The 23,982-nt window shown below is 48.4% G+C and overlaps 1 long non-coding RNA gene across 1 annotated transcript in view; it reads right to left on the bottom strand.

The window, feature by feature from the left end:
- Positions 1 to 2,204: 2,204 nt before the first annotated feature.
- LOC119970013 overlaps positions 2,205 to 23,982 on the bottom strand; it is a 43,727-nt gene continuing 21,949 nt past the window's right edge. The window contains exons 2-3 of the long non-coding RNA XR_005461516.1: positions 6,600 to 6,893; positions 2,205 to 2,744 (exon numbers count right to left, since the gene is read on the bottom strand). This is a non-coding gene — a long non-coding RNA (uncharacterized LOC119970013). The remainder of the gene's footprint in view (positions 2,745 to 6,599; positions 6,894 to 23,982) is intronic.

The raw sequence follows: 23,982 nt of genomic DNA, 5'->3' as shown, positions 1-23,982 counted from the left end.
GTGTGTACACATATTCTGTGCCTAAAGTCCTTCTGCCGCCATGTTGATGAAGACTGATGTACAGGTGTCCAGCCGCCATGCCTGAAACAGACATTAGGCTCTTTCATGGACAAATAAGGGGTTGAGCATGTGGTTAAGGGCTCCTTCCCAAAACTGGTTTGCCCCAAACACAGTTGGCACCAGGCCTGCTGTACTCTAGATATCCAAGCCCACATAAATCCATAGGGCGTTGGGGGGGGGGGGGGGGGGGGGGGGGGGGACATTGAAGGGTCGTGACCAAAAAAATAAGTTTTATTAAAAAGAAACTTACCTGAATGTTGCCGAGAGAGATCCTTCTACTCTCCATTGCCTGATAGTTGCTGACCCCATTCCAATTGCCTCCCCCTGACCTCACCCCCACATGACACAAAACAAAACACCCTTCGCAAAACCTAGGTCAGGTACCAGGAGTGCTTGGCTCAAACTCGAAACCCGCTTTGCTATGCTGTCTGCGTTTCAGCAGCAGTTGTCTCCAGATCACCGGTCAAATTTAAATGACATTCCAGGGCTAATATTAAATCTGCCTTGAGCCCAACTTTTCTGCACCGTTGTTAGTTGGTGCTGCCAGGTTGCTGCTGTCCAATGTCTCTCTCGGTGCTCCATTATTTTAATTGCTTTTTTTCTGCTGTGCATCTTGTTATTATTATTATCTTGCAGCTGTGACATCCAGCAATTTGGTTAAAGGGAAAGTTAGATTGATGGGTAGTTTGTGGTATTTGACCGAAGAAGACAAAATACTACTTTTGAATAAAGATGTGCGTGTGGTCAAATCTTCTGGTCCCATAGTAACAGAATTACACACAGCTTATTGTGCTTCAGTGTAATTGTTTTGTTAGACTGTCCTTTCCTGTGCCTCAAACAACTGGACTATAATAAATGGGTCCATTGAGCTGAGCACCAAGTGAACTCTACAGCTTTCGAGTCATGCACACATCTGCAGCAATTTCTTTTTGAATACTTGTTTGTTTTTGTTTTTTGTTTCACACTCTGTCCTTCTGTTCCTGTGACATTTAGTCACAGTTCCATGAATTGGAGATACTTTGGGAAATTTTGCATTCTTCTTGTTTGAACCTGAAGATTAAACGGTTGAATTTTAAGAAAAAAAACGAATGAATTTGTAATGATATTCTATTGTTCACAACCTCAGAATATACTAAAAACATTAGCTGTCAATAAAGTTCTTTTGAAATGTTAATATAGGCAAATACAGCAGAGCAAGGTTCCACAAATTCATGTGGTAAATGGCCATGCAACCTGTTTCAAAGGTGCCAGGATACCATGAGAATTCACCAGCTTTTTTTCAAATAACATTGTGGAAACTGTTATGCCACTTGAGAAAGCAGTTGGGGTCAAGAATTAATGTCTCATCTGATAAAGGCACCTCTGACAACGCAGCACTCTTCTAGTACTGTACCACACCGTTGGCTGACGGTAATGGTGACATGGAAACAACTTGAAACTCATAGGGGTGAAACATAACCACGCTTCATCACTTTCTTGGCTTTTCATATGGATGAAAGGCAGACAATGCCAGGTTGTGCATCCATAACCTGTAAATCAAATGCAGTGGCCGCAGGAGTATATCTGTGAGCTCCACAAAACTACAGTGGGCTACTGTAAGACCAGGCAGATTCCTGTGCCATTGTGAGCCAGCTGGAATGATTTGATCTTCAACTGGAAAGCTATGTTAGGATGCCCAATTGATGTCGTAATTTGTAACTCTGTAAATAATTGTGCAAATGTTGCCTCCAGTTCTACCCTTCATTAACTGTTCTCTGGAGTACAGCGCCCAATAAGCGTCTGCAGCTGACATGTGAGGAGATTTTAAAGCTTAGGTACTGTGTCCCAGCCCTGGGAGGATTAAGGGAATAAGAGTTGGGATCTGCACAGAGGACTTAGAGGGACAGTGACCTGGGCAAGGGCCAACAATCCATCAAGATCAAATTTGTAGGGATCAGTATCATAAAATCCCATTAATTTCAAAGTAATTTTACTTAAATATCCTACTTGACTTGAAGTTATTCATGAAGGCCCCATCTTCACAACCTTGCTCCTCGCCTGAGGTGACCCTCAGGTTAAACCACCACAATTAGCTCTCCCCCTCAAAAGTGAAAGCAGCCTATGGTCATCAGGGACTATGTTGACTTTATCTTACCTGACAATCACTGAAGATGTAGATTTGAGTCCTCCAAGAACACAAGGGCCTGGATCCTCCATATTGCCGGCAGCTCACTCACACCTGTGGATTTTCCGATGTCGTTGGGGGGCCCACAATGGGAAATCCCATTGGCCAACTGCCGGGATGGAGAATCCTGCTGTTGGCGGGGTCGCGCTGCACCAGAGAATCCTGCCCATAATTTTTATTCTGACTTAATATACCATGGGGACTCTTGTTAATCTAAACAATTACACATTTAGCAAAGCAAATCTTGGCAAAGTCTCAGAGATGGAGTAACTAAACATAAATTGATGTAAATTGCAATGCTTCTTTTTGCGTTCAAAAGTTCAACTTCACAGTAACCTTGAACAGTGGGAATTGACTTTACACCATTATGTAAAATGTCTCTCTCCTCGGAAACAAAACCAGGGACAACTATTACTGCTTCCAGGCCGGTTGAAATATTTTAAATGCATCAGGTAGTCATCCACAGCTGTCACCCCTTGAATTTTAGGCAAAACTTCATTTTCCAGGAGGGTGCTGCCATCTACAGGAAGCAAGAAGATTGCACATAGAATACAGGCCGACCATATGGATTTCTGATCAACATTTAATTCACAACATGGAACTGGCCATAACACCTTTGCCATTTGTAGTTTCTCTAAAACTACTATTCAGTCTCGTTAGATCAACTTGGAAGCGGGCGAAATATGTCGCATTTCATATGCAAATAAAGCAGTAATTTCATGAAAGCACAAGACCCAACCACAAAGTTGGGTTCCCGTACCAGCCTCCCCGGACAGGCGCAGGAATGTGGCAACTAGGGGCTTTTCACAGTAACTTAATTGAAGCCTACTCGTGACAATAAGCGATTTTCATTTTCATTTTTTCAAAGTGATTTGGACATGGTAAGCAAATAAATGCAAAGCTGGAGTGAAATGCAAACAAATTCCTCTTAACAGAAAAACTATACATTCAGAATATGTGACATTGAAACTGTTTCAATCCGTAGTAATTGACAAATAAAATTCAACACATGAAGACCAATGAAGGACAGTAATTCGAATCAATTTTAAGATAATGTGGCAGGGGGATGCGAACCAGATTAGGAAGTTAGAGGTCAGTAAAGAGGCAGCAACTAAAGCCAGTAAGGTACTAGATAATAAACTCAATGTGACTAAGTCGAAGAGTAGGCAGGGAAGGGATGATGATCGCAAAGGGACAGGTGGTCTGGGGTGCATTTATTTCAATGCGAGAAGTGTGGCATGTAAGGCAGATGAACTTCGGGCTTGGATTAGTACCTGGGAATATGACGTTATTGGTATTACTGAGACTTGGTTGAGGGATGGGCAAGACTGGCAACTAAATATCACAGGGTATAGATGCTTCAGGAGGGATAGAGAGGGAGGTAAAAGGGGTGGAGGAGTTGCATTACTGGTCAGAGATGATATCACATCTGTGATTAAGGAGGGCACGATGGAGGATTCGAGCATTGAGGCAATATGGACAGAGCTAAGAAATAGGAAGGGTGCAGTAACATTGTTCGGACTTTACTACAGGCCTCCCAAAAGTGAGCTTGAAGTAGAGGTACAAATATGTAGACAAATTACAGAACAATGTAGAAGCAATAGGGTGGTTGTGGTGGGAGATTTTAACTTCCCCAACATTGAATGGGACTCATGAAGTGTTGGAGGCATAGATGGAGCAGAATTTGTAAGCAGTATCCAGGAGAGTTTTTTAGACCAGTACGTAAATAGTCCAATTCGGGAAGGGGCCATACTGGACCTGGTATTGGTGAATGATCCCGGCCAGGTGGTTGAAGTTTCAGTCGTTGATTACTTTGGGAATAGCGATCACAATTCCGTAAGTTTTAGAATACTCATGGACAAAGACGAGTGTTCCTAAAGGTAGAGTGCTAAATTGGGGAAAGGCCAAGTATAACAAAATTCGTCAGGAGCTCGGGAATGTGGATTGGGAGCAGCTGTTTAAGGGTAAATCCACATTTGAAATGTGGGAGTCGTTTAAGGAAAGGTTGATTAGAGTGCAGGACAGACATGTCCCTGTGAAAATGAGGGATAGAAATGGCAAGATTAGGGAACCATGGATGACGGGTGGAATTATGAGACAAGCTAAGATGAAAAAGGAAGCATACATAAGATCGAGGCGCCTCAAAACTGATGAAGCTTTGGAGGAATATTGGGAAAGTAGGACAAATCTCAAACGCGCAATAAAGAGGGCTAAAAGGGGTCATGTAATATCTTTGGCTAATAGGGTTAAGGAAAATCCCAAAGCCTTTTATTCATATATAAGGAGCAAGAGGGTAACTAGAGAAAGGATTGGCCCACTCAAAGACAAAAGAGTGAATTTATGCGTGGAGTCAGAGGAAATGAGTGAGATTCTTAATGAGTACTTTGCATTAGTATTCACCAAGGAGAGGGACATGACGGATGTTGAGGTTAGGGATGGATGTTTAAATACTCTAGGTCATGTCGGCATAAGGAAGGGGGAGGTTTTGGGTATTCTAAAAGGCATTAAGGTGGACAAATCCCCAGGACCGGATGGGATCTATCCCAGGTTTCTGAGGGAAGCAAGGGACAAAATAGCTGGGGCCTTTACAGATATCTTTGCAACAGCCTTGAGCACGGGTGAGGTCCCGGAGGACTGGAGAGTTGCTAATGTTGTCCCTTTGTTTAAGAAGGGTAGCAGGGATAATCCAGGGAATTATAGACCTGTGAGCTTGACGTCAGTGGTAGGCAAACTGTTGGAGAAGATACTGAGGGATAGGATCTATTCACATTTGGAAGAAAATAGACTTATCAGTGATTGGCAGCATGGTTTTGTGCAGGGAAGGTCATGTCTTACAAACCTAATAGAATTCTTTGAGGAAGTGACAAAGTTAATTGATGAGGGAAGGGCTGTAGATGTCATATACATGGACTTCAGTAAGGCGTTTGATAAAGTTCCCCATGGCAGGTTGATGGAAAAAGTGAAGTCGTATGGGGTTCAGGGTGTACTAGCTGGATGGATAAAGAACTGGCTGGGCAACAGGAGACAGAGAGTAGTGGTGGAAGGGAGTGTCCCAAAATGGAGAAAGGTGACTAGTGGTGTTCCACAGGGATCCGTGCTCGGACCACTGTTGTTTGTGATATACATAAATGATCTGGATGAAGGTATAAGTGGTCTGATGAGCAAGTTTGCAGATGATACTAAGATTGGAGGAGTTGCAGATAGCGAGGAGGACTGTCAGAGAATACAGCAAAATATAGATAGATTGGAGAGTTGGGCAGAGAAAAGGCAAATGCGAAGTGATGCATTTTGGAAGATCTAACTCAAGAGCAGACTATATGGTCAATTGAAGAGCCCTGGGGAAAATTGATGTACAGAGAGATCTGGGAGTTCAGGTCCATTGTACTCTGAAAGTGGCAACGCAGGTCGATAGTGTGGTCAAGAAGGCATACAGCATGCTTGCCTTCATCGGACGGAGTATTGAGTACAAGAGTCGGCAGGTCATGTTACAGTTGTATAGGACTTTGGTTAGGCCACATTTGGAATACTGCGTGCAGTTCTGGTCGCCACATTACCAAAAGGATATGGATGCTTTAGAGAGGGTGCAGAGGAGGTTCACCAGGATGTTGCCTGGTATGGAGGGTGCTAGCTATGAAGAAAGGTTGAGTAGATTGGGATTGTTTTCAATGGAAAGACGGAGGTTGAGGGGGGACCTGGTTGAGGTCTACAAAATTATGAGAGGTATGGACAGGTTGGATAGCAACAAGCTTTTTCCAAGAGTGGGGGTGTCAATTACAAGGGGGTCATGATTTCAAGGTGAGAGGGGAAAGTTAAGGGAGATGCTTGTGGAAAGTTTTTTACGCAGAGGGTGGTGGGTGCCTGGAACACTTTGCCAGTGGAGGTGGTAGAGGCGGGCACGATAGCATCATTTAAGATGCATCTGGACAGATATATGAACGGGCGGGGAACAGAAAGAAGCAGAGCCTTGGAAAATAGCCAACAGGTTTAGATAAAGGATCTGGATCCGCAGGCTGGGAGCACACTTCCTGTGCTGTAATTTCCTTTGTTCTTTGTTCTTTTTTAATAGAAAGCGATAGAAAGCAGGGAAGTTGAACCAATGAAAGACTAGCTCATTCCATCCCCCCTTCTCGCATCCTTATCTTCCCTTTGACCTGAAAACAACGATAGTTTACAGAAAAAATGCATTCTTGTTATGATTACTCTCATCTCCCTGTCTCCACAGACTTGCGTCATTAGTAAGAATCAGATATTTGCTTGGATTGCATTTTAGCTTATGACCTCTGCACAGGAGCTGGATAATCATGACCCTTGCACAGGCTCAGTTATATTAATGGATTCCACAATAGAATTGAAAAGAAGGGAAATAATACCAAACCTGTACTGAACCTGTGTTATATCACACTTAGAGCATTGGAGAGAACGCAGGGAGGATGTACAAGGATCATATGAGAAAGGTGAGTGTATACAGAATAGGGAAGACTGACAGACTGGGCCTCTTTCTCCTGAAAAGGGAAGGTACAAGGTATGGGCGAATCTTCATCACTGATACTGAGCTTGGTTGGCACTCTCTTGGTTTCAGTTGGGTCACCTCAACGGTGTGAATTGCCTGTAGCCTTGCAGATCCACTCGCAGTCAGGGCCATCTCTCTGGTGTTGTAAGCCCTCTTGTCCTGCAAATATAACACAAAAATAAAGAGTGATATGAACCCATTTTTTTATGCTGCCAGCAACAGTGTTTCTCAATGTGGTTATTCATATCTCAACTCATAACTCCCTGTGGGGGGGTTTCCCTAGTTAGCGAGTCATGGGTAAGGGTGGCAGGTCAGTCACCACTGTATTTGGAGGAAGGGGGACACCCAGGAAATGCAGGGGGGGGGGTTATTGGATGGAGTTGCTTTGCGGTGTGGGGAGGGGGCAAGGGGATGATTTACGGTGTGGGGGGTGGGTGTCCGTTCATGGGACTTCGCTATTGGGTCGCCTGCTCAAAAAGGCAGCCCAATTCGGGATTCCTTGGAGAATCCCTCGTATTCCTCGCCTTGCACAAATTTGTATGGCAAGGAATACTGATTTGCTCAAATCAGCTTAGGCAGGAGAACAGTCTACCAAATGGAGAATTTTTAAAAAAAAATCTTTTTATTGGCATTTTCAGAATTATGTACATTGACGTTCGTTTTCATTTATTGTACAGTGTAAAAAAGGCTTTTGTCTTACGTTTCTTTATTTACAAATTGTTGCCATCTAGTTTGGCATGTCCTCGCCCCCCCCCCCCCCCCTCTGCCACACACACCCCCAGCCCCCTTTCCCTAACCCCTTGCCCAATGGAGTATTTTGCTATATATCTCATAGTCTTTATTTTATTTAAGACTAAAGCTTATATGTGGATTATTTTCAATTGAATCACTTATAAATGAAAAGTGGACTACATACACCCATTCAAATTCTTAACTCAAAGACCACGTTAAGGTAGTGCCTTTCAAGTGGTTATTACAAGTTTAGCATAACCTCCTTGATCTTGGACACCATGCCCCTATTAATGAAGCCCAGTATACTGTAGTCTGTATTAATCGTTATCTTAACCTGATTTGTCACTTTCAATGGTTTTTTCACCTATATGCTCAGGTCCCTCTGCTCCCGCGCCCCTTTAGAATTACACATGTTTGTCTCTCTGTGGTCTTCCTGTCAAACTGCATAATATTATATATGCAATCAAGACTATTGGGATTAATTGTTTGATGATTCGCAGAGTGATTTTGAAGAATTTCAATGTGAAGTTTTTGTAGTTAAATCACAATTTTATACATTTGAATCTTGTTTTGGATGAAATATGTATCATATGTAATGTCATAAAATAAATAAATACAAGAAAAGTAGTATGAATTCTTTAGTGTTTTCATTTTTACTTTTTCTATTGTGACGGTGTTTTTTTGGGTGCAAATTAAGCAAGTATATCAATTCCTCAAAATCATTACTCATGTGAAAGTCAGCCCCATGACTTGTAGCCTAAAATCGTGGTCCCAAAAATTCAATATTTACGTGAGTATGTTGTCAGACAATATGCTAGGAAAAGACTGCTCACAGTGAGTCAATTCAGCAAATATAAACGTACCAGTTAAATTAACAGGCAATATTGTCCCTGTGTAACATACTAAAAAATAATCTTTAAAACAACATTGATGGGAGTTGTCAATTTAGGTACAAGTCATTTTCCCGTCGAGGCTATGCTATAACCCGCACAGGGCTTACGGGGTAGGGATGATTAACTACCTCGTGGATTTTTCAGAATATGAGCTCCCCCGATAAGGGGGTGGGAGACCTTTAACAATGTTTACTTTCTATAAATAGAGTCAGGCAGTAAGGCATTGACTAGAGAAGACCCAGTCGGGAACTACTGGAGTTGCATATAATAGTAGTTGTGAAATAAAATAAGATTTTGTATTTGAGCAACTCGGTGTGGACTCTTCGTGCTGCTTATAAAACTGGTGATAAGGATAAAAACTGGGTAGCCATCGTAGGCTGAGCCACTTCCCCATCGCTATCGGGCACAGGTTGCTAATTTCCTTCAATTATACCTTTTCTCGGATGTTTGGACGTATTTGATGCCGGACTGGAAGATGGAATCAGTATGCACAAAGGATGCATTACTTAGTCCGGAAGCGACCGCCAGGTAGTGATCTTGCCAACTGCTTATGACAGGCATAAGCTCAGAATGATACAGAGCCTTACATACACAGTGGACCAGACACTAAAACCTTCGATGAGCTTGTGGCATGAGGTGGGCAGCACTTTAGCCCAACCCCATCTGTTATTGTACAACGGTACTGGTTTAATACCACTGAAAGGATCCTGGGTGTGTCCGTCGCTGAGTTTTTGTTGAGCTGATGTAAAATTGCAGAATTCTGATAATATGGCACCGCCTTGTCTGAAATGCTACATGGCCGGGTAGCTTGGTCTGTGATGGTACTGCCGAATCACACTTGGTGGTAGACATTGAAGCCCCCACTCAGAGTATAGTGCTGGAGTACTGATTCATCAGCTGGGTGTGGCTGGTAAGTGGTAATCAGCAGGCGGTTTTCTTGATACGGTTGAAGGTCTGGTGAGCCTCGGCCGTCAAGGGGAAAATGAGTGGGCGGGCCTTGTCCTCATAGTTAGGGACCCACTGGGCATAGTATGAGAAGAACCCCAGGCATCGTTTGAGGGCCTTGGGGCAGTGGCGGACGGGGTATTCCATGAGGGGGCATGCGGTTGGGGTCAGGCCCTAGAACTCCATTTTGCACCAAATAGCCAAGGAGGGCTAGGTGGTTGGTGCTGAACATGCACTTCTTCTTGTTATACATAAGGTTGAGAAGTTTCGCGGTGTGGAGAAATTTGGAAAGGTTAGCGTCGTGGTCCTGCTGGTCATGGTCGCAGATGGTGACGTTATCCAGGTACTTGAAGGTGGCCCGCAGTCCGTACCGCTCAACCATTCGGTCCATCTCCCATTGGAAGACCAAGACCCTGTTAGTGACGTTGAAGGGAACCCTAAGGAAGTGGTAAAGGCGGCCGTCTGCTTCGAACGCAGTGTATGGGCGGTCTGCCTTGCGGATGGGGAGCTGGTTCCAGGTCCCTGAGGGAGACTGTCTTGGCGGCCGCCAGGGTACGCCACGTAGGCATACTGCAGGTTTGCATGTAGTACCCTCACGACCAACGGGTCCACCTTGTGGAGCTGCACATGCTTGCTGAGGAAAACGGGTCCTGGAGCTGCCAGCCACATTGGGAGCGAAACCCCGGAGGTGGACTTCCTGGGGAAGGCAAGGAGACGTTCACAGGGGGTTTTGTTAGTCGCAATGCAAAGTAGCGATCGGATGGAGTGGAGGGTGTTGGGGAGGACCTCCTGCCAGTGGGAGACCGGGAGATTTTTAGATCGCAGGGCCAGCAGGGCGGCCTTCCAGACCGTCCCATTCTCCCTCTCCACCTGCCCGTTTCCCCGGGGGTTGTAGCTGGTCAACCTGCTCGAGGCAATGCCCTTGCTGAGCAGGAATTGCGCAGCTCATCACTCATAAAGGAGGATCCCCGGTCGCTGTGGATGTAAGCGGGGAAACCGAACAGAGCGAAGATGCTATTGAGGGCTTTGATGACTGTGGCAGATGTCATATCAGGGCATGGGATGGCGAAGGGGAATCTGGAGTATTCATCAACCACGTTAAGGAAGTACGTGTTGCGGTCGGAGGAGGGGAGGGACCCTTTGAAGTCCATGCTGAGTCATTCAAAGGGACGGGAGGTCTTCACCAGGTGCGCTCGGTAGAAGTGCGGTTTGCATTCCGTGCAGACCGGGCAGTCTCTGGTGACAGCCCTGACCTCCGCAATGGAGTAGGGTAGGTTGCGGGTCTTTATAAAGGGAAAGAACCGGGTGACCCCTGGGTGACAGAGGCCATCGTGTAGGGCCCAGAGTCAGTCCACTTGTGAACTGGCACATGTACCTCGGGATAAGGCATCGGGGCACTCGTTGAGGTTACTGGGGCGATTAAAATCTCATAATTTTAGGTGCAGAGCTCGATCCTCCACCTTAAGATCTCATCGTTTTTGATCTTGCCCCGCTGTGTGTTATTGAACATGAAGGCAACCGGCCGTTGGTCAGTGAGGAGAGTCCATCTCCCGTCGGAAGACCGAGACCCCGTTAGTGACGCCGAAGGGAACCCTAAGGAAGTGGTAAAGGCGGCCGTCAGCTTCAAAGGTAGTGTATGGGCGGTCCGCCTTGCGGATGGGGAGCTGGTGCTAGGCAGATTTCAGGTCCACTGTAGAGAAGACCCAATACTGTGCAATCTGATTGACCATATCAGTTATGCGCGGGAGGGGGTACACGTCGAGCTGCGTGTACCAATTGATGGTCTGACTATAGTTAGCAACCATAATGTGTTTCTCCCCAGTCTTTACAACTACCTCTTGGGCTCTCCAGAGGCTGTTGCAGGCCTCGATGATGCCTTCCCGCAATAACTGCTGGACCTCCGACCTGATGAAGGTCCTGTCCTGGGCACTGTACCGTCTGCTCCTAGTGGCGATGGGTTTGTAATCCGAGGTGAGGTTTGCAAACAGGGAAGGTGGGTCGGCCTTAAGGGTCGTGAGGCCGCTTACAGTAAGGGGTGGTAAGGGCCCGCCAAATTCAGGGTTAGGGTTTGGAGGTTGCACTGGAAGTCCAGGCTGAGGAGCAAGGCAGCGCAGAGATTGGGGAAGATGTAGAGCCGGAAGCCGCTGAACTCTACGCCCTGGACGGTGAGGGTGGCAGTGCAGTACCCCGGGATCTCCATGGAGTGGGATCCGGAGGCCAGGAAGATTCGTTGGGTAATGGGGTGTACCGCGAGGGAGCAGTGCCTTACCATATCAGGGTGGATGAAGCTCTCCATGCTCCCGGAGTCGAGAAGGCATGATGTCTTGTGGCCATCGACTTTTCACCGTCATTGTCGCGGATGCGAGGTTGTGGGGCCGGGACTGGTCGAGCGTAATGGAGGCAAGCTGTGGCTGGTGTTGGTGGGCCCTGGGCTGGTCGGCGACGGTTGCAGGCGATGAGTGGCCTGATGAGGTGCCCGACGAGCAGGGGTCCTGAGGCGCCGTCCAACATGGCACCGAAGATGGCGGCGCCCATGGGGTGCAAATGGCGGGTGGCGTTAAACAAGGCGGTATCCACGGGCTGCACGTGTTCTGATGCGAGGAAGATGGCGGCACGCACGGACCGCACGTGGGTTGTGAGGCCGAAAATGACGGTGCCCACGGGTTGCACGTGGGGGGTTCAGGAACAATGGACCTGGTTACAGAGGCGATCGACCGGGCCTGGCACACGGCACCGAAATGTCCCTTCTTCCCGCAGGCCAAGCAGATTGCGCTCCGCGCCAGGCAGTGCTGTCGGGGGTTACGTTGCCGACCCGCTAAAATAGCACTTGGGCCCCCCGGGGTTGGCTGACTGCCGCGCAGTGCAGGCTTGGGGTTGGCTGGGGGCGGTCGCTGGTGGGGTCCACGATGTCCAGGAGGGAGGGGCGCCGTGCGGTCGGGGGCGTACGCTTGTACATTACGGGAGACTACCATTAGTGAGGTCGCGAGTTTCAAGGTCACCGCGAGGTTGCGCGTACCCCCTTCTAAGAGACGCTGGCGGATGTACGCTAACCCTATGCCCGTAACGACAGTGTCCCTGATTAGGAGTTCGGAATGTTCAACGGCCGAAACTGCCTGGCAATCGCAGTTCCTCGCCAGGGCGTGCAGGGCATGCCAGAAATCTTCCAATGACTCACAGGGGAGTTGTTGCCGTGTGGACAGGAGGTGCCTGGCGTAGAGTTTGTTGATTGGCTGGGTGTAGTTCTCTTTCAGAAGCGCCATGGCTTCAGCGTAAGTGGGCGCGTCCCAGATAAGGGGAAAAATATAGGTGCTCAACCGGGTACAGGATCTGGAGTTTCTGTGCTTCTGAGGTTTGTTCTGTCGCTGATCCGATGTAGGCTTCAAAGCAAGCTAGCCAGTGGTCGAAGGCCGACGTGGTGTTGTCTGCTTGAGGGTGCAGCTGCAGGCGATCTGGCTTAATGCGTAGGTCCAGCGCTGTAAAACCTCTGCTTAATAAATTGATGCACTATCAATTACAACGAGATGAGAGTAGAGTCTAATCAAGGTTTTATTAAGTAGAGATGTGTAGCCTCCCGCAGCTGCTGCCGAAATGGCTGCAGCTCGGTGAGCACACACATTTATACTCTGCCTACTGGGCGGAGCCAGCAGGCAGGGATATACCCCCGTACCTGTAGTACAGGAGCCTTACTGTATTACTTCTCATATACGTAATATATACAAACAGTGGTGACTACCACAAACTAGAAGCCAAGACTTTATGGCGTCCAGAGTCGATGTTGAGGAGTCGCAGGGCAACTCCTTCCCGATGGAATACCACTGTGCCGCCACGTCTGCTGGGTCTGTCTTGCCGGTGGGGACATACCGATCATGGAGCTGGACAAAACGGGATTGTTTATGCGCGGACTCTAAATTGACGGTGAACATGGCTTCACGGTTGGACCGCTACTCCATGCTCTGCATAGAGGATCTCTCTGTAAAGCTTGCGGGTGGACATTCATTCACGAAGCTCGCTATGAGCCACCCTATTTGCAGCTTGAGTTGGATCCTGCCTCCCGCAAATATGTCACCGTCAGTACGCACAGGTGTCTGTATGAGTATAGGCAGCTACCTTTCAGAGTGTTCTCCACCTGTGCTGTTTTCAGCGTTTAATGGAGAACATCCTGCAAGGGCTATCACATGCCGCTGCTCACTTAGAACAGTCGTTTTCAAAGTCAGGGTCGTGATCCACGGGTGGGTCACGTGCGGGTGTCAGGAGGATTGTAGGTCCATCGGCCGCAGCAATCCCGATTGCGGGAAGAAGTGCCAACGACCGCGACTGGATTTTAAAAATGTCGGTCATCCTGCGCATGTGTGCCCTCTCAGCAGTGTGCAGGCCCGGAGCCCAGTGAGGCAGACCACCTCTTCCTGACATCAGTGTGCTGACCCAGGAGCAGATTCTTTTAAAAAATCAATACAGTCTTCCTGCCTGGAGCGGCGGCCGAGAGCGGGTCATGTGCCTTATATACTGACGTCTCGTGCTCTGGGCACGAGAGAGATTCCTCCATTTTGTAGCTGCCAGTTGGGCTGGTGTGAGCTCCTGGGCCTCTGCTGAACAACCCATGAAGGAGCTGATGTTATATTACTTGTTTGTAATATGTTGTTACTCTTTGCTTTACACTTCCAGAATGGTCTGATGGTTAGATTCAAAAGAAACTGCCAATCTTCAACTTAAAGCAAATAGGTTTAATTGAATACCGAATTAAATAATGTTGAGTTGAGTTTGTTCACTCTTACAAAACTATAATTGGTGATAAAGTAATTCAGAATAAGTATTAACTATATTTAACTACACTTGCTAACTATGCTATATCTCTCTAACACTGCTGTCTAGTCACTCCTGGTTCGAAGAGACCCAAGATCCTTTGAGTCCACATATATATATGAATCTAGCGCTGCCATCTAGTGGTTGTCTTACACTATGATGTAGTCATTAACCCTTTATATATATATACATCACTACAGCTGAAAATAGGAACAAAGCAGCTTAAAGGTGATTTCTTGAGGTATGTGTTCATTAATTGTGCCACTGCAAATCAGGATCAAAGTTTGTATGTGTTATATGCAGGGAAGTATTGGCAAATGAAAGATTAAAATTCTCAAAACTTCAAAGGCACTTGGAAGACTAAGGATGGTGAGATCAAGGACAAACCTCTTGATTTTTTTCAACAGGTGCAGTGAGATCTTAAATCATCGGCTGAAGTCCTCAGCAGAAATAGAATATTAAATAACAAACCAAATGAGATTGTGATGACCAAGCAGTTTCACCACAGTCACAAGCAGTCACATTAAAGGTAAGCAAATATGGTGGTTCACGAAGTTCGGGCTGCGAGGGTCATGAAGGTTGGTCTGCGAGGGTCCCAAAGGGTGGCTGGTTGATAACATTCGCCCTGGGCAAAAATGTTTGGAGAAAAAAATGATTTTGATGATGTGCTGGTCATGGGAGCCTCTGAGCAAGAGCACTTGGATAACCTGGAGGGCGTATTAAAGCAGTTCTCTGAGGCTGGTGTCCGCCTGTGGCGAACAAAATACATGTTTTATGTGAGGGAGATAGTCTACCTCTGCTGTCCTATGGACTGCAAAGGTTTGCACTCCATCACGAAGAAGGTGTGCGCCATCCAGCAGGCCCCCACCCCAACAGGCGCTTCGGAACTTTGCTCTTTCCTTGGTCTTGTTAACTATTACAGGACGTTTCTCTCAAAACTTGCTACTACATTGGCACCCTCACAGCTTCTTTTAAAAAGATCATGTATGTGCCTCGGGCCAGCCGCAGGAAGGGTTTTTTGGTGGGTATAGAAGCAGTTGTTTTCCAGGTTACTGATCCATTAGGATCCCGCCAAGTCCTTGCTCATAACATGCGCAGCTTTCCCCCTGTGGAATAGGGGCCATCCTTTCCCACTAGTTGGAGAATGGAAGTGAACAGCTGAACGCCTTTGACACCTGTACGTTGGCTGCAGTGGAAAGGAAGAATACAGAGATCAAGGAGGAAGGTCTGGAGTGGTGTGCGCTGTGAAACGTCTTCATCAATGGCTGTCACTTCACTATCATTGCGGATCATAAACCTTTACTCGGGCTTTTCAAGCAGGATAAGACGATTTTGCCCATTGCTTCCTGCGAATCCAGCGCTGTGACCTATTACTAGCCGCCTGCAAATATTCTTTTGAACATAGGCCGAGACTCAAATTGTGAATGCCGACGCACTGAGCTGATTACCTTTATTAACTGCCCCTTATTGACCCCCAGGACGATCGAGGTAGTCAGGACTCTGAATTTCATGCACTCCTTGCCTGTCACAGAGTCGCGGATCCCTGAGTGGAACCAGACGTACTCGATCCTATGAAAAGTTCATCACCTGGTCTTATATGGTGGACAACATCGACAGCTGCCAGGCGAGTTAAGGCCATTTTCCTCCAAGCTGTCTGAATTCAGTGCAGAGGATGGTATGCTGTTGTGGGGTATGCGCGTAGTCATCCCAGATAAAAGACAAGAGGTGATCTTGAAAGACATCCGCAAAGTTCATCCAGGTGTGTCAAAGATGAAAATGCTGGCACACAGTTACGCATGGTGGCCAGGCCTCAACAGAGACGTTGTGAAGATGCTCCAACAATGCTCCATTTGCCAGGAGCATGAGATAATCCCACCGACTGCGCCCCTACATAATTGGAAATGGCCTGTCTGGCTGTGGGCGTGGTTGCATGCTGACTTTGCCAGTCCGCTTCAGGTGTCCATGTTCCTTTTCTTGATTGATGCCCGTTCAAAGTGGCTTGAAATACACAAGGTGGTGGGAACCATGTCCCTGGCAACCATTGAGAAGTTACTTTTATCGTTTTTCCCGCATGGTCTCGCTGAAGTACTTGTCACTGAGTGAGGGGTTTCATGAGTGAGGAGTTCTCCGGGTTTCTGAATGCAAATGGGGTGTGGCATATTCGCACTACCCATACCACCCAGCTTCTAATGGTTTAGCAGGGCGAACGGTGCAAACATTTAAACGGGACCTCAAGAAACAATCTTCAGGAGTGATGGACACTGGGTTGGCTTGTTTCTTGTTTTGCTACAGGATCACTCCGCACGGAGCGTCGGATGGCACGGTGGCATAGTGGCTAGCACTACTGCTTTACAGCGTCAGGGACCTGGATTCAATTCTGGCCTTGATGACTGTGTGAAGTTTGCATATTCGCCCCGTGGTCTGCGTAGGTTTCCTTTGGGAGCTCCGGTTTCCTCTCACAATCAAAAGATGTGCCAGTTAGGTGAATTGGCCATGCTAAATTGCCCCTTAGTTCCAAAGATGTGTAGTTTAGGTGGGGTAAAGGGATAGGGCAGGTGAGTGGCCTAGGTAGGGTGCTCTTTCAGTGGGTCCTTGGAGACTCGATGGACCGAATGGCCTCCTTCAGCACTTTAGAGATTCTATGGTTCTAATACTGGGTCGCCACTGGAGCTACAGATGGGCCAGAGACTTTGGGCGAAATTCTCCCCTACCCAGCGGGGCGGGGGATCCCAGCGTAGCGGAGTGGCGCCAACCACTCCGGCATCGGGCCTCCCCAAAGGTACGGAATTCTCCGCACCTTTAGGGGCTATGCCCGCACCGGAGAGGCTCCCGCCTTGCCGACTGGCGCTAAAACTGGCGCCAATGGTTTTGGCGCCCGCCAGCCAGCATCGGGGCTGGCCACGAGGCCTTCGTAGGTCGGCGTGAGTCCGCGCATGCGCCGGAGCGTCAGCGGCCGCTGACGTCACCACCGGCGCATACGCAGTGGAGGGGGTCTCTTCCGCCTCCCCCATGGTGGAGGCCGTGGCGGTGGCAGAAGAAAAAGAGTGCCCCCACGGCACTGGCCCGCCAGCCGATCGGTGGGCCACGATCGCGGGCCAGGCCACCGTGGGGGCACCACCCGGGGTCCGATCGCCCCGCACCCCCCCCAGGACCCCGGGGGCCCGCTCGCGCCGCCAATCCCGCCGGCACAGAGGTGGTTTAAACCACGTCGGCGGGAGAGGCCTGACAGCAGCGGGTCTTCGGCCCATCATGGGCAGGAGAATCGCCGCGGGGGGCACGGCGATCGGCGTGGCGTGATTCCCGCTCCCGTCGATTCCCGGGTGACGAAGAATTCCAGCCACGGCGGGGGCGGGATTTACGCCGGCGCCGGGCGATTCCCCGACCCTGTGGAGGGTCGGAGAATTCCGTCCTTTGTTCCAGCCTTAGCATAATTTTTCCAGACATAGGTGTGAACGTGCGCCACAACCAACAGCAGCAAGAGCGTTGTTCCTCTCAATGTCCACCTTCCAGACACTTTGTACCAGGTGACTCAGTTTTTGTTTAAAACCTTGTCAACGGCATCCAATGTATCTCCAGTGTAATCCTTTGCCAGACCGAGCCGGTCTCTTACTAGGTGCAAGCACAGGGTCGTATTATGCAAAATCACCTTGACCACATTAAGTTCAGGCGATCACTTCTTTGGAAAGCTCCTCGTCCTCAGAAACTTCTTCTAAAAAAGGATCTGCTGCTTGATCAGGCCACAGCGGAACCTCGTCCTCGGAAACTTCTTCTGAAACTGCCACAGCGGAACCCCAACGGGGTCAGGATGCAGAGATAATTGAGTTTGTTGACTCGGACGTGGACAGGGAAACGCAGGAGGTCTCTAATGGGTAACCCTCAGATCCACACCCTCAGGAATAGCAGTCACAACGACGATCGTGTCAGAAGCTGCATTCGCCTTCTAGGTATGTGCTGCCGGATCCAGGACCTCAGGGACACGACACCCAGCCAGATGCCAAATGAGATCGGCACGGTCTTCGGAGGATTCTTCGGTCTTGGGAGTGGGCGGGGAGATGTTATAACCCCCAGGTCTGATGCGGTAGGGATGATTAACTACCTCGTGGATTTTGCAGAATACGAGTTCCCCCGATAAGGGGGCAGGGGACCTTTAACAATTGTGGCTGTCTATAAATAGATTCGGCCAGTAAGGCACTGACTGGAGAAGACCCAGCAGGGAACTACTGGCGCTGTATATAATAGTAATTGTAAAATAAAGAGTGTTTTTGTTTTGAATCAACTTGGTGTGGCCTTTTCGTGCTCCTTACAAAGGATATTGCTTTAAAATATCCCTGTGCCAGAAATAGGAGGGATAAGTGTGTGGCACAAGAACTGCCTTTTTAATTGACAGAAATTGGTTGATCTTTTTTCTGAGCATTTCACAGCAGCAGCATCAGATCAAGCATGAACAGAAAGTTTTGTTAATGTCCTGGGGTTAATCAATTGTGCACATGTGAGTACTTGGACCACCTGCACACAATGGGATCTTCAAAAATAGAAAGCACTTTTAGTTGATGAATCTGCAAGAGGCTGACCTCCAATATGTTTGGTATCCTCCCAGAGTTTTCTCATGACTTATATAACCTGGTAAACTCTGCTTTGCCACAAAGGTTTAACATGTCAGACATCAAAGGGATAACTAATGAATAGCTTTGTGTTTAACATAATTTTAGATTCTTGGGGAAAGAGTCGGATAGAAAACATAGTTAAAGGTTACTAGGGAGATTTTAACATTGCCCACTCAGCAGAGAATTGACAGGACCAGGTCAGGGCAATCAGAGAATGGTGCTGTGAGCGGAGAGGTCAGAGAGAGTGAGGCTGTGAGCGGAGAGGTCAGAGAGAGTGAGGCTGTGAGGGGAATGGTCAGAGAGAGTGAGGCTGTGAGCGGAGAGGTCAGAGAGAGTGAGGCTATGAGGGGAGTGCTCAGAGAGAGTGAGGCTGTGAGGGGAGTGGTCAGAGAGTGAGACTGTGAGCGGAGCGGTCAGAGACAGTGAGGCTGTGAGTGGAGTGGTCAGAGAGAGTGAGGCTGTGAGTGGAGAGGTCAGAGAGAATGAGGCTGTGAGTGGAGTGGTCAGAGAGAGTGAGGCTGTGAGTGGAGCGATCAGAGAGAGTGAGGCTGTGAGTGGAGTGATCAGAGAGAGTGAGACTGTGAGTGGAGCGATCAGAGAGAGTGAGGCTGTGAGTGGAGTGATCAGAGAGAGTGAGACTGTGAGTGGAGTGATCAGAGAGAGTGAGACTGTGAGTGGAGCGATCAGAGAGAGTGAGGCTGTGAGTGGAGTGGTCAGAGAGAGTGAGGCTGTGAGTGGAGCGATCAGAGAGAGTGAGGCTGTGAGTGGAGTGGTCAGAGAGAGTGAGGCTGTGAGTGGAGCGGTCAAAGAGAGTGAGGCTGTGAGGGGTGCGGTCAGAGAGAGTGAGGCTGTGAGTGGAGTGGTCAGAGAGAGTGAGGCTGTGAGTGGAGCAATCAGAGAGAGTGAGGCTGTGAGTGGAGCGGTCAGAGAGAGTGAGGCTGTGAGTGGAGCGGTCAGAGAGAGTGAGGCTGTGATTGGAGCGGTCAGAGAGAGTGAGGCTGTGAATGGAGCGGTCAGAGAGAGTGAGGCTGTGAGTGGAGAGATCAGAGACAGTGAGGCTGTGAGTGGAGCGGTCAGAGAGAGTGAGGCTGTGAGTGAAGAGATCAGAGACAATGAGGCTGTGAGTGGAGTGGCCAGAGAGAGTGAGGCTGTGAGTGGAGAGATCAGAGACAATGAGGCTGTGAGTGGAGCGGTCAGAGAGAATGAGGCTGTGAGTGAAGCGGTCAGAGAGAGTGAGGCTGTGAGTGGAGCGGTCAGAGAGAGTGAGGCTCTGAGTGGAGCGATCAGAGAGAATGAGGCTGTGAGTGGAGCGGTCAGAGAGAGTGAGGCTGTGAGTGGAGCAATCAGAGAGAGTGTGGCTGTGAGTGGAGTGGTCAGAGAGAGTGAGGCTGTGAGTGGAGCAATCAGAGAGTGAGGCTGTGAGTGGAGCGGTCAGAGAGAGTGAGGCTGTGAGTGGAGCGGTCAGAGAGAGTGAGGCTGTGAGTGGAGCGGTCAGAGAGAGTGAGGCTGTGAGTGGAGCGGTCAGAGAGAGTGAGGCTGTGAGTGGAGAGATCAGAGACAGTGAGGCTGTGAGTGGAGCAGTCAGAGAGAGTGAGGCTGTGAGTGGAGCGATCAGAGACAATGAGGCTGTGAGTGGAACGGTCAGAGAGAATGAGGCTGTGAGTGAAGCGGTCAGAGACAGTGAGGCTGTGAGTGGAGCGGTCAGAGAGAGTGAGGCTCTGAGTGGAGCGGTCAGAGAGAGTGAGGCTGTGAGTGGAGTGGTCAGAGAGAGTGAGGCTGTGAGTGGAGAGATCAGAGACAGTGAGGCTGTGAGTTGAGCGGTCAGAGAGAGTGAGGCTGTGAGTGGAGAGATCAGAGACAATGAGGCTGTGAGTGGAGTGGTCAGAGAGAGTGAGGCTGTGAGTGGAGAGATCAGAGACAATGAGGCTGTGAGTGGAGCTGTCAGAGAGAATGAGGCTGTGAGTGAAGCGGTCAGAGAGAGTGAGGCTGTGAGTGGAGCGGTCAGAGAGAGTGAGGCTCTGAGTGGAGTGGTCAGATTCTGTGATTCTGACAGATGGTACACAGTGCTGCCACAGTGCATTGCTGGTGAAGAAAGTGAATGTTTAAGGTGGTAGATTGGGGGCTAATCAGCATGTTGCTTTGTTCTAGGTGGTGTTGAGCTTCGTGAATGTTGTTGGAGCTGCACTCATGTAGGCAATGGAGAGTATTTCATCACACTCCTGACTTGTGCCTTATAGATGGTTTACAGTTTTTGGGAATCAACAGGTGAATAAATGTAGACCAAATGTAGTGGTCCCTTTATGACCACCCCCCTTATGGTGCAATCTAGAACAAGAGGTCACATCGAGCTTGATAGATGGCTGATTTAAAACTGAGGTGAGGTGGCACTACTTTTCCAGAGGGTGGTGAATTTGTGGAACTTATTGCCCCATAGTGCGGTGAAGTCCAAATCATTAAATGGGTTCAAGAGGGAGATTGATATATATCTGATTTTAAAAATAACGGTTATTGGGATATGGGGAACAGGTAGGGAATTGGCTTTGAGACCAGGAAGAGATCAGCCATGATCTGATTGAATGGCAGAGGAGGCTCGAGGTGCTGAATTATCTACCTCTGATCTCAAATCCTATGTTCCTATGTTCTTATGAGTTATTCACTGCAGAATTCCCAACCTCTGACTGCCCTTGTAACCGTATTATATATACGGTTTGTCCAGTCAGTTTCTGGTAACCTTCAAGATATTGATAGAGGGGGACTCGGTGATGGTAATGTCATTGAATACCACTGGTGGTGGTTAGATTCTCTCTTGTTGGAGATGGTCATTGCCTGGCACTTGTATGACACAAATGTTACTTATCATTTATCAGCTCAAGTCTAAACGTTGTCCAGGTCTTGTTGCATATGGAAACAGGCGACTTCTGTAACCAAGCAGTCCCAAATAGTGCTGAACTTTGTGCAATCATCAGTGAACATCAGTTCATGGTTGTCCAGGACGTACGCCAACTTTAAAACTGGAAGCCAATGACAACTAGGGGTATGCAGGTGCCAATTCTCCCTCCACAGTATCCGTCAAGGTGGAGACTTTGCCTGGATGTGTTTCCAGAACTGCCCCTGATGTTATTTGAGGATCTCTGTTTGATTATAGCCCCTTTGCCACTGTTGTGAAAGTCAAAGGCCCTTGTTAGCCCAAAACTTGCAGAGAATAGTTCAGAACTTAGCTGGAGAGCTGTGACCATTTGTGTTTGTGACTTGACTAAGGTATCATGAAATAAATAAAAATTAAATTCTTGTATTTATATAGTCTCACATCCTTTTGACATCCCAAAGCAATGAAGTAATTTGATGTGGAAGTTTTATTAGTGGGTAAGATAGGAAGTGTGGCAATCTATTGACACATGACAAGATCCCATAAATAACAATATGGTAATGATCAGATATTCTTTTTTAGATGGTACTGAGGGGTAAATATTGATCAGAGTCCAGGAAAAACACCCTTGCTCTTTTTGAATAGCGTCCTCCTGAAAGTGCAATCTTGGCCTGAGTTGAATGTTTCATCTGAAAGGCAGCACTTCCAACATTACACCTTTCTCTCAGTACTGCACTTACTTGCTCAAGCCCCTGGGTTAGGACTTGAATCCATAATTTTCTTGATCATAGGTAGAAATGCCAGCCATTGAATGGGTTCATTCATTTACATAGCAATAACACAGCAATAACGCAACATTATTATTGCATTCCACGAGGTAAACTGGCTATCACCAGTTGACCAACTTGTAAACCAACTTCAGGTGAGAAGTTCCAACCTTTGATTATTTTAGGAGGCTCCTACTTGATTTCTGACTGCACTTCAGTTGCATCTTCCTGATCTTTGGCCATTTACTGCAGAGAACAGTGATCAAGTCAGATAACCTGCTCATTAGACTGATTTGGGGCCTGGTTGAGGTGGAGATTTACAGGTTGAGGCTGTATGCAGTCAAGGGTTCTTTCAGCTTGACTGCCTGCCTTTCTTTTGCAGCCATGTCTGCACCTGGGTCGCGATATTTGTGGGTGAGGGGTTGCGGGGGACCCTCAACCACTTTGAGATCTGGGCACTAGCTGTGGGTGAATGGTCTGGATCGCACCCTGGCATGAATGACTACATCAAACCTGCCCAAAATGAGGAGAATCGCACCCCTGGGGGCGAAATTCTCTGAACCCCAGCAGGGTCGGAGAATCGCCTGGGGGGCGCCTAAAATCCCACCCCCGCCGTGGCAGAGATTCTCCGCCACCCGGGAAGTGGCGGGGGCAGGAATCTCGCCACTCCGATCGGAGAGGCCCCCGCGGCGATTCTCCGGACCGGATGGGCCGAAGTCCCGCCGCTGGGAGGCCTCTCCCGCCGCCGAGGTTTAAACCACCTCTGGAACGGCGGGCTCAGCGGCGCGAGCAGGCCCCCGGGGTCCTGGGGGGGTGGGAGGCGATCGAACCCCGGGGGGTGCCCCCACGGTGGCCTGGCCCGCGATCGGGGCCCCCCCCTCAGAGTCCGGGCCAGTGCCCTGGCTGCACTAGTTTCTTCCGCGTCCGCCATGGGAAGAGAACCCCACATCGCGCATGCGCCGGTAGTGACATCACTGCCGACGCATGCGCGGACCGGCGAAAGCCTTTCGGCCAGCCCCGCTGCCGGGGGCGCCGGTTTTTTGCGCCAGTCTTCTGGTGGCAACCGCTCTGGCGCGGGGCTGGCCCCCAAAGGTGGGGAGAATTCCCCACCTTTGGGGAGGCGCGACCCCTGAGTGGTTGGCGCCACTCCCCTGCTCTGGAACCCTCCGTCACGCCGGTTAGGGGAGAATGCAGCCCCTGATATCTGTTGGCAACCCTCAGCCAACCCCATATGCGCTTTTAGCTGCTCACAAGTTCAAAATAATTAAATTGCATCTGACAGATGGTCCACAAGTAATATGGAATATATGTTTATAATGGTTAGCATTTTTCAGAAAAGTCTTTGAATTAGTTAAGTAAAATGCACACGAATGACTGAACTTGCCTTACTATTTAGCTGAGCATGGGTGCTGTCAGTGGCAGCTTCCTTCTTATCCAATCATTCACATGTTTACTCAATTTTTGCTGCAGTTTATACTTCATCCAGTTCAACAATATAACTGTATAAAAAACTAAGCTGTATTGCAATTTATGAGTGTATGCGATCTTCAATGTTCTTGCAAAACTCCAAACAAAATTATGAATTTGCTTCCATCTTAATGATGCATTAGTTCTTGGAATACTGAACATTACTTCAAAGTG

This window comes from Scyliorhinus canicula, chromosome 8, assembly GCF_902713615.1.
Source record: "Scyliorhinus canicula chromosome 8, sScyCan1.1, whole genome shotgun sequence".
NCBI classification, from domain to species: Eukaryota; Metazoa; Chordata; class Chondrichthyes; order Carcharhiniformes; family Scyliorhinidae; genus Scyliorhinus; species Scyliorhinus canicula.
The sequence above is the reverse complement of the archived record's forward strand: the minus strand, read 5'-3'. Positions and strand labels throughout refer to the sequence as shown.